Genomic DNA, 8,448 nt, shown 5'->3' with positions numbered 1-8,448 from the left:
GCCTGTTCCCACCTCCTGTCCAGGACCCGCAGGCCAGCCGAGCAGAAAGGAGCCCGGCTGCCGCGTCGCCGCACCTGTTGTCCAAAGAGGAGTCAGAAGAGTCAAGCCCGGAGGGCTGGAGGTGGCGAGAGGGTGGCGTCCTGACCCCGCAGGGCCAAGCTGAGAGGGCTGGAGGTGGCCAGGGGGTGGCGTCCTGACCCCGCAGCGCTATGAATGTTACTGGCACGGGGAAGGTGTTTTGCAGATGTGATTAAGTTCAGGATGTTACAGCGGGAGAAGGATTTTGGACTGTCCAGGCCGGCCTGCAGTACACTCCCTGTGTCTTTCTCAGGAGGGTCACAAGGCTTGATGATGGTGAGAGAGATCCAGAGATTGAGGGTGTAGCCTTGAAAATTGCAGTGGTTCAGCAAGGAAGGCCAGGAGGCAAGGCAGGACCCCAACCCCAGAAGGAGAATGGGGGCCCTGCATACCCGGATGGCAGCCCAGCAAGACTGACTGCAGACAGCCGGGCTCCAGACCTGAAGAACAGGCTCCCGCTGTCCCAGCCACCCAGTGCCAGCAATTTGCTACCAAGGCTTCCAGAAACCAACACAGAAACGTAAAATGAGCCAGCTCTTGGCCTAGTGGTTAAGGGAGTCGGATCCCATCTGGCCAACCACTGGGTTCGAATCCCAGCCCCTCAAGGTCTGTGAAACAAGCCAGGCACGTGGGCTTGCATGCCTCAGAAGGGTAGACAGGTAGGGAAGGAACTGCAAGGGACCACAGGCCGTGGCCGGAGGCTTTTCTCCTCTCCCTCTGTCTGTCTCCCTGTCTCCCTGTCTCTGGTGAGCACAGATGCCCTCTGGCACAAACACAAAGTGACTGGTGGCCAGAGCCATGAGCAGGGACATGTGCTCCTGCTAGCCCTGCCCACAGCTGCAGGTCACGGGCTCAGCCCACACAGCGGCATGGACCCCTGGACCCGCTTCAGAAACTGCCCGGCAAGCAGTGCGTCCAGAGGGAAGTACACAAGAGCGACCTTCGTGCGGAGCCAGGACGCTGGGGTGGCTCCTAGCTGCTGCGCCTCACTCTGCCTTGCTCTGGCTTTTGGTTTTTATTTTAGTTCCTTCATGAGTGGAGAAACAGGCAGCACCCATCTGGGCCTTCACGCTGCAATCCACCCCACGCACTTGACGCTCCAGGACGCAAACCCTGGACCTCCCAGAGGCGCAGTGCTAGGGCATCACCCAGCCCTGCGTCCCCTTTATGAGAGAGGGGGAGAGGTGGGGACAGGTGTTTGACTGGGTCTCTCATCCTGCCTCCACCCCACATCTGAGGATCACAGGCAGCTCACAGGCAGCACCACCAGCTGAGCATACTCGGGTGGGAACCCAGAACCCACCCCAGGCCTCCCGGCAGCTTCCTGCCCTCCTCAGCAGGGGTGCTGTCTGTGGCCCCAGGCCTCCTCCCCAGCAGGGGTGCTGTCCTCAGGCCCCAGGCCTCATTCGCTCACTGAGGTTAAGGGAACCTGGGAAGACAGGGAACTCGGCCTGAGGCCCAGCGGAGAGCTCGGGATCAGCTCTGCTGTGGAGGCACTGTCAGTCCTTACCGCCAACCTCGGACAGAGGACCTGGACAAACCAAAGCGGCAGGGAACTGGGGACAAATGGACCCTGAAATCCAAAGAGACAGGCACACCCAGAGAGAAATAGGCTTGTGCTGTGGTCACGCAGCCCTGGAGTCGCTGACAAACCGGCCTGGGAGGAGAAGCCACAGCAAGACAGACTTCGGCACAGGACGCGGCCGAGGTGGAGGACTCTCGCAGTGCGGAATCAGCGCCCAGAGCGGAAGACTTCTGACAGTGTTGTCAGGCGACTCAGCAGGGCAGAAGGCAGGGTCAAATGAGAGGACAGGTCGATCGAAGAGACCTCGCAGCCGAGGCCGTGTGTGACACAGTGGAGGGCCGCTCTGCTCGGTGACTGAGGCTGGGGAGGCCCGAGGTTGGTCCAGGCCAGGAGCTGTGGGCGCAGTGTCCCAGCCACTGGGAGGACAGGCAGGACAGATGGAATGCCCCGCCTCCTCTCCCTCTGCCCCCTCTCGTAAACTTCCTAGCTGAAACGGAGAATGAGGGACAGAAAAACTGACAGCAGAATGGGCCAGCCAAGAGCAGTGAGGTGGCCAAGAGTTGACGCTGGGCTGGGAAGAGAGCGTGGGCGCGAGGTGTGGGCGCTGAGGGCTGGGCAGAGTGAGGACAGACCAAGAGCCACTCTTAGGCTTGTGTTCAAGCTGGATACAGCCGAAGACAGAAGAGCTTGAGGAAACTGGAGGGAAAGCCCTTTTCCTGCAGCAGGGCCAGGGCAGGAACCGCAGTGGCCTCTGGTTGGAAACCCACAGGCGAGAAGGGCAGAGCTGAGCATGTCCGCCAGGTGGGCCTGTCAACAGCGTCCTGCGTGGGGACAGGCTTTCTCAGAAGCAGACACTGGGGTCCGGGCGACCCTGACCCAACTGGGCCCACATGGGAAAGGTCCTGGCTCGTACTCCAGCACCTCCCAGAGCACCTGGGCACACGCGAGCCCACTACCTGGGACAGCTGAAATGGGGTCACAGCAGGAAGGCCTTGTTCAGAGTTGCTTGACTCTTTGTCTCTCGCTCTCAGAAAAACTAAGTTTTAACTCTTTTAAAATGAGGGAATTTATTGCCAGAAAACCTGTCTTGTAAGATAGTTAAAAAATGACCAGGGCCAGCCTGCGGCCTGCTGGTTACACCGCTGGGTCCCACATGGGCAGCCATGCGGTGCTAGTTCCAGCTTGGTTGCTTGACGCAGGGCACACATGCACATGAGCCCCAGGTTCTGAAACCAGGAAGTGGAGGAGAGGGAATCGCGTGACCATGCCCTGTGGGGCGCCCCCACACAGAGCACTCGCCCTCTGCAGATTAAAGGAAAATGTGATCTTCAGAGGGAAGGACAGAGCTCAAACCGGACCTCTACGGAGGCAGGAAGAGGCTCAGGGGAGACCCACGTGGGGCCAAAACCTGCTCTGTCCCCACGTGGATCTGAAGACCTGTCTGCAGAAGCGCAGGGCACAGGCTGGGCCACGGCGCTGCGGCCAGGACCTGGCTGTTCTGCACCGGGAGCCCACACTGCGGGTGGCCGCTGCCACCGAGGGTGGACTTGGATCAGCTCCGTGTGTGACTTGACACTGGAACGGCTGGATGGTGTGTACAAGTGACAGTAGACCACTGGAAGAGGTCAGACGGGGCCATAGAACACTACCAGAGAAGGCACAGGGTGCCAGGCCGAAAATGCAGAGGTTAAGTGTCCTTTTTAGCTTCTTGCATAGGATGTGTGCTCACCGGAGAGAGACAGAGACAGAGGGAAAGTGAGAGATCACTCCCCGGGGGATGATCCCTTCTCCATTCTCCTCTCAGGATATTGGGTACACACACATGCACACACACGCCCAGCATGTTCTTCAAGCCACAGGGTCCAGGACTGGAACTGCAGTCAGCCACATGGGATCCAGCACCTTAACCACCTGCCGGCCCCTCCGTGGTACCCTTTAATTCCACCCATCAGTCATCTCTTTGAATGGGAAAGGTCTACACGCAGCAAGTAAGAGACTGAGTGTGTCAGCCTGGACAAATCGTGTCCCTGGGCAAAGGGCCAGGCCAGGAGAGCCAGGAGAGGACCCGAGTGCAGCCAGCCAGGGCGGGGCTGGGACCGGGAACCAGGCCCTGACGCTCCTGCCCATCCTTGAGGCCACGGCTGCTTCCTTGTCTCGGAAGGGTGGAGCACTTCCTGCCTGGTTTCCCAGTGACCTGAGTGTCAGTGAGTTGTACGCGTGAGACCCACCTGTCTCCCTGCACACATGCGTGTACATGGGGCCTCGAGATGTGTGTGGGATATGGGATTAAAGTGAAGTTTATTTTTGTGCAAAAAAAAAAAAAAAGAGACCCATGTATGGTATTACAGTGTGTGTTTTCCGTGAACTTTTGCACCCCTGCGTGCATGTAAAGGTGCCCGTGGGGAGTGTGGGAGGGTAAGTCGAGGCCCCTCAGAACCATGTCTGGGACTTGGACTGTCTTGGAGCCGTGGCCCTCCTGCACGGTTAGCACTACCACAGCGTGTGTCACTCTAACTGGGAAGACTGCAGCCGTGCGGACTGGCATGTCTGTGCTCGGGCCACGCAGCCCCCACCCTGAGCCCAGCACGCAGCTCTGGGCATGCTGCAGGGATCGCCTGGACACTGGGGCCGGGAGGTCTGGCCGTCTCAGCTCACAGGTGCCATTTTGCACCTGGTTGAAAATAAAAATATGAAGCCAAAGTGTGGCCTGGTGATTGAGGGAAGCAGGTCCCACATGGTCAACCATGTTCAAGTCCCAGCCTTGGTGGCTTGAAAAACGCTGGACACCCGTGTGTGCTCCCAAACCCCAACAGGATGGAAAATTGGAGGGAAAAGGATCGTGGTGTGACCACTGGCGTGCTGTCTCTGTCTCTTGGGTATATATGCCCCGGCAATTAGACACAGAAAACATGAACATGAACCCACCACAGTCACCAGGCCCTGAGGCTGTGACTGGCCTGGGTACTGCCCACCTCGACTGAGGGCCCGCATGGGCACTGCCTGCCTGCTGCTGGCCTCGGCCCATAACACCAGTGGGCCTCCCCGGGCTCGGCCCGTGCAGGAGTGGGGCTCCTTGGGTTCAGCCCCTGAAGTGGGGCTGCCCACTGCGAATGAACACTACTTACAGACGTTCACTGAGTTACACCACGCAAAGCCCTGGCCAGCCGGCCCCTGACACCCACATCCCTGTTTCCAACCTTCCAATCGAGTCACGTGTGCATTCTCACCATGTGAAAGGAGCCATCGTGAGCCAGGTCAGACCCCAAGTCCTCCCAGATGACCTGCCACTAGGGCCCCTGTGGTGGGCGGCAGCTGCGTGGTGTGGAAATGTAGAGTTGGCCACGTAGGATCTGGTTGCCCTACCCACCACACTACCTGGTTGACCCAAGACCTGCTTATAATTCGAGGGACTAAAATATACTAGAAATCTATGGAACTATTACAGATATTTTTCAATAAGCTATTTTGTAACGCTTTCAAAGAAAAAATAGCCCATAATGAAGCTAAAGCAAATGAAAAGTTGAGGTCTGAATTTGATAGATAAAAAAGAAGCAGAATAAACACAGGGTCAGCCCAGGAGCGGGGCCAGAAGTGTGGCCCAGAGCCGACTCAGAGATCGGGGGTCCCAAAAGTTGTAGAAAAGGCTTTGGTTACAGTGAACAGTGAAGCTGGAGCTCTGCGTGATGGGTCTGCAGGCAGAAACTAGACGGTAAGAGGCCGCCTCCCTCTCAGAAGTCTTTGTTAACAGTCAGAACACAGACTGCTTCACACCCACACTGAATGATGAGATGTCAGCTAGACGAGATGAAGAAAAGAAGTTGGAACATCACACAGTCTTTGCATCAAAATCCACTGAATATTAATACAAGATCCTTCAGCAAAACAAAAAGGGAGAGATTTGAGACAGGTCGCCCTGACAGGAGGCGTGACTTTGCAAAGGGAGCAAGAGCGAGTGGCAGTGAGCAAGTAGCAAAGGGAAGGGACGCAGGGCTGGCCCTTCACGCGGCGCTGCGTGTAGTCGAGGTGAGGTGACCTTCCAGGGCCCCACCAGTCTACACATATAGACCAAGGATGTCTTGGGAGAGCTCTGTATCACATGAAAAGACTACACCCTCGGACGCCACGGGTCCCAGGAGAATGCAACATACATGAAGCAGCATACATGAAGAATGCAACATACATGAATGTAACATACATGAAGCTCCTGGTCTGGAGCAAAGCCGCCCAGAAACCCCAATAACTGGCAAGGCCTCTGTTCTCCCTCACTCCTACATCCTGAGCAATCCTGGGTGGCCCTGCCTGGCGCTGACCCTCCCACCTCCAGAGGAGCTGTTCCAGATGTGAAGAAACTTGAAGGGATTTGGGAAGTGCACACACTCGCCTGGCGTTTCTCAAGCTGATGCGGGATTCAGCCACCTTAGCCACCAGCCACGGAGCCAGCCCCGTGTGTCTCTTACAAGACTGCTCAGGAGCCAAGCTGCGCAAGGCCCGGCAGTCCTGCCGGGCTGGTCCCCTCACACCCAGGTAAGACCCCCATTGCATGGTGGCTGTAACGCATCTGCAGTCAATACTGCAGCGTGAGGCCATGACAGTGACTGCTCCATGGCATGACGGCGTGGTGGTGATGGCTCTCTATGGCGTGACGGTGTGGCGGTGACGGCTCTCTACGGCGTGACAGCGTGGTGGTGACAGCTCTCGGCGTGACGGCGTGGCGGTGACGGCTCTACGGCGTGATGGCGTGGCAGTGACTGCTGTCAGCCCATGAGAGTTGCTTCGTACCTGTTATGAGTCGCCTCCATCATCTCGCATCTGGAGATTTCACAGAAAAATAAGTTAACCAAGGACTAATGAGAAGGACCAAGGTAAACTTTCCCCCTGCAACCACAGAGAACATGCCGGCACCCCACAGCTAACGAGCGCCCTGAATTCTTCAGATGCAGCGTCTCATTCCGAGGGCCAGAACTCTCATTTTAACTTTCCCTCTATAGTCAAGGCTATTGAAAAACCTCCTGGGACCAGCGGACGGCGTAATGATTATGTCACTCGACTCCCACAGTCAGCTGCAGTTCAAGTCCTGGACCAGCAGCTTAAAAGTCAGGCGAGGTGGGTGTGCCTGTGTGCCCAAGATCCTGAGAGGAGAAGGGATTGGGGCGTGGCCACCCCCAGTGAGTCTCACTTTCTGTCTGTCTCGGGTGAGTGCTCATGCTCTATAGCAAACATCTCTCTCTAAAAAAAAGCATTCAGGAACTAGAGGACGGGATGGCTGTATAAACCCAGGCAGCTCAGGACACGTGGGCTCTGCCGCCTTCAGCAGGGAGCTCTTGCTGGAGAGAAGACGGCGGCCTGAGGTACCGTGAGGCCAGCAGGTAACAGGAAGCCCAGGACGCACCCGCCAGGCCTGCCCAGGACCTGCACTCCCTGTGAGACTCGCCTTTTCCACTGCTTTTCCTTAAACTGAGGTTAACTTCACCCACCACAAAATTAGCTACTTTAAAGCAAGCTCAATTCCAGAACATTTTTTAAAAGAATTATTGTATTTAATTTTATTTATTCATTTATTTATTTCAATTTAACCAGAGAGAGAAAGGGAGAAACAAGCCACCAGGTCCAGGACTCAAACCGTGGTCAGCCATATGGGAGTGTCCAGCGCTTCAACCACCATGCCAGCTGCTGGTCCCCCAGTTCCAGAACATTTTAATCACTCCAAATAAACCCTGCATTTACCTGGCCATTTCTCCTCAATCCCCCTCAACCCCAGCCTCAGGCAACCGCTCGCCTGCTCCCCGGCTCTGCAGACTCCCCTGGACACGTCCCACAGACGGATCACATAAGTCCTCTCGGTCGGGCTTTCTCAGGAGGGCAGTGCCCCTGCTGGAGACAGAGCGGGAGAAGGGGAAGCAGCCCGGTGGGACGTGCTCACACCATAGTCCGTCCTGTCAGCACTCGGGCACTACGCACCCATTAGGTCCTTGGAAAATCCTGACATGCTTTTCCATGTTTCCTATGCAAAGCTGTGTCATGATTTCCCAATGACTCAATACATCCAGCATGTTTCCAGACCACCAGGACTGGGGCTTGACAGCAGCCAGCCATGTGGGATCCGCTCCCTAACGACCTGGCTTTTCTCCGTAGAACCACATTGTGAAGATTCATCCAGGGAGGGACCACCAGATAGTGGAACAGTTGCATCACTAGACTCCCCAGTTGTCAGTGGCAGATTGAGCCCTGGACCTGGTGGCTTAAAACATGCCAGGTGCATCTGTATGCATGCCCAAAATCCCAACAGAAGAATAGAGGAGACAGGATTATGGATGGCCGTCCCCAGAGTGGGGTGACTCTCACTTTCTGTCTCTCCAGTGAGCACACGTGTCCTATAGCAAAAATCTCTCTCTAAAATAAATAAATAAATAAATAAAATAATCTAGGCTAGCTGGTGATGTAGTGGTTAAGGCAGTGGGTCCCACATGACCGACTGTGTAGTTTGAGTCCCAGACCCAGTAGCTTGAAAATCACACTGGGTTGGTGTGTGTGCCCAAAATTCTGAAGGGAGAAATGGAAGATACGGGGATTATGGCATGGCCATCCTTCATGGGGATGCTTTCTCACTTTTTCCCTCTCTGGAGACTGCATGCACCCTATAGCCCCCTATAGCACCAGTTAGCAGCAGTTAGCACTGGTTAGCACAGGTTAGCACCAGTTAGCACTGGTTAGCACAGGAGCACAGGTTAGCACAGGTTAGCACCAGGTTAGCACAGGTTAGCACAGGAGCACAGGTTAGCACAGGAGCACAGGTTAGCACAGAAGCACACGTTAGCACAGATTAGCACCCTAGTATCCCAGCCCCA

The sequence above is a fragment of the Tupaia chinensis genome, unplaced genomic scaffold (assembly GCF_000334495.1).
Source record: "Tupaia chinensis unplaced genomic scaffold, TupChi_1.0 Scaffold144022_1, whole genome shotgun sequence".
Lineage (NCBI taxonomy): Eukaryota > Metazoa > Chordata > Mammalia > Scandentia > Tupaiidae > Tupaia > Tupaia belangeri.
Note: the sequence above shows the minus strand (reverse complement) of the source record.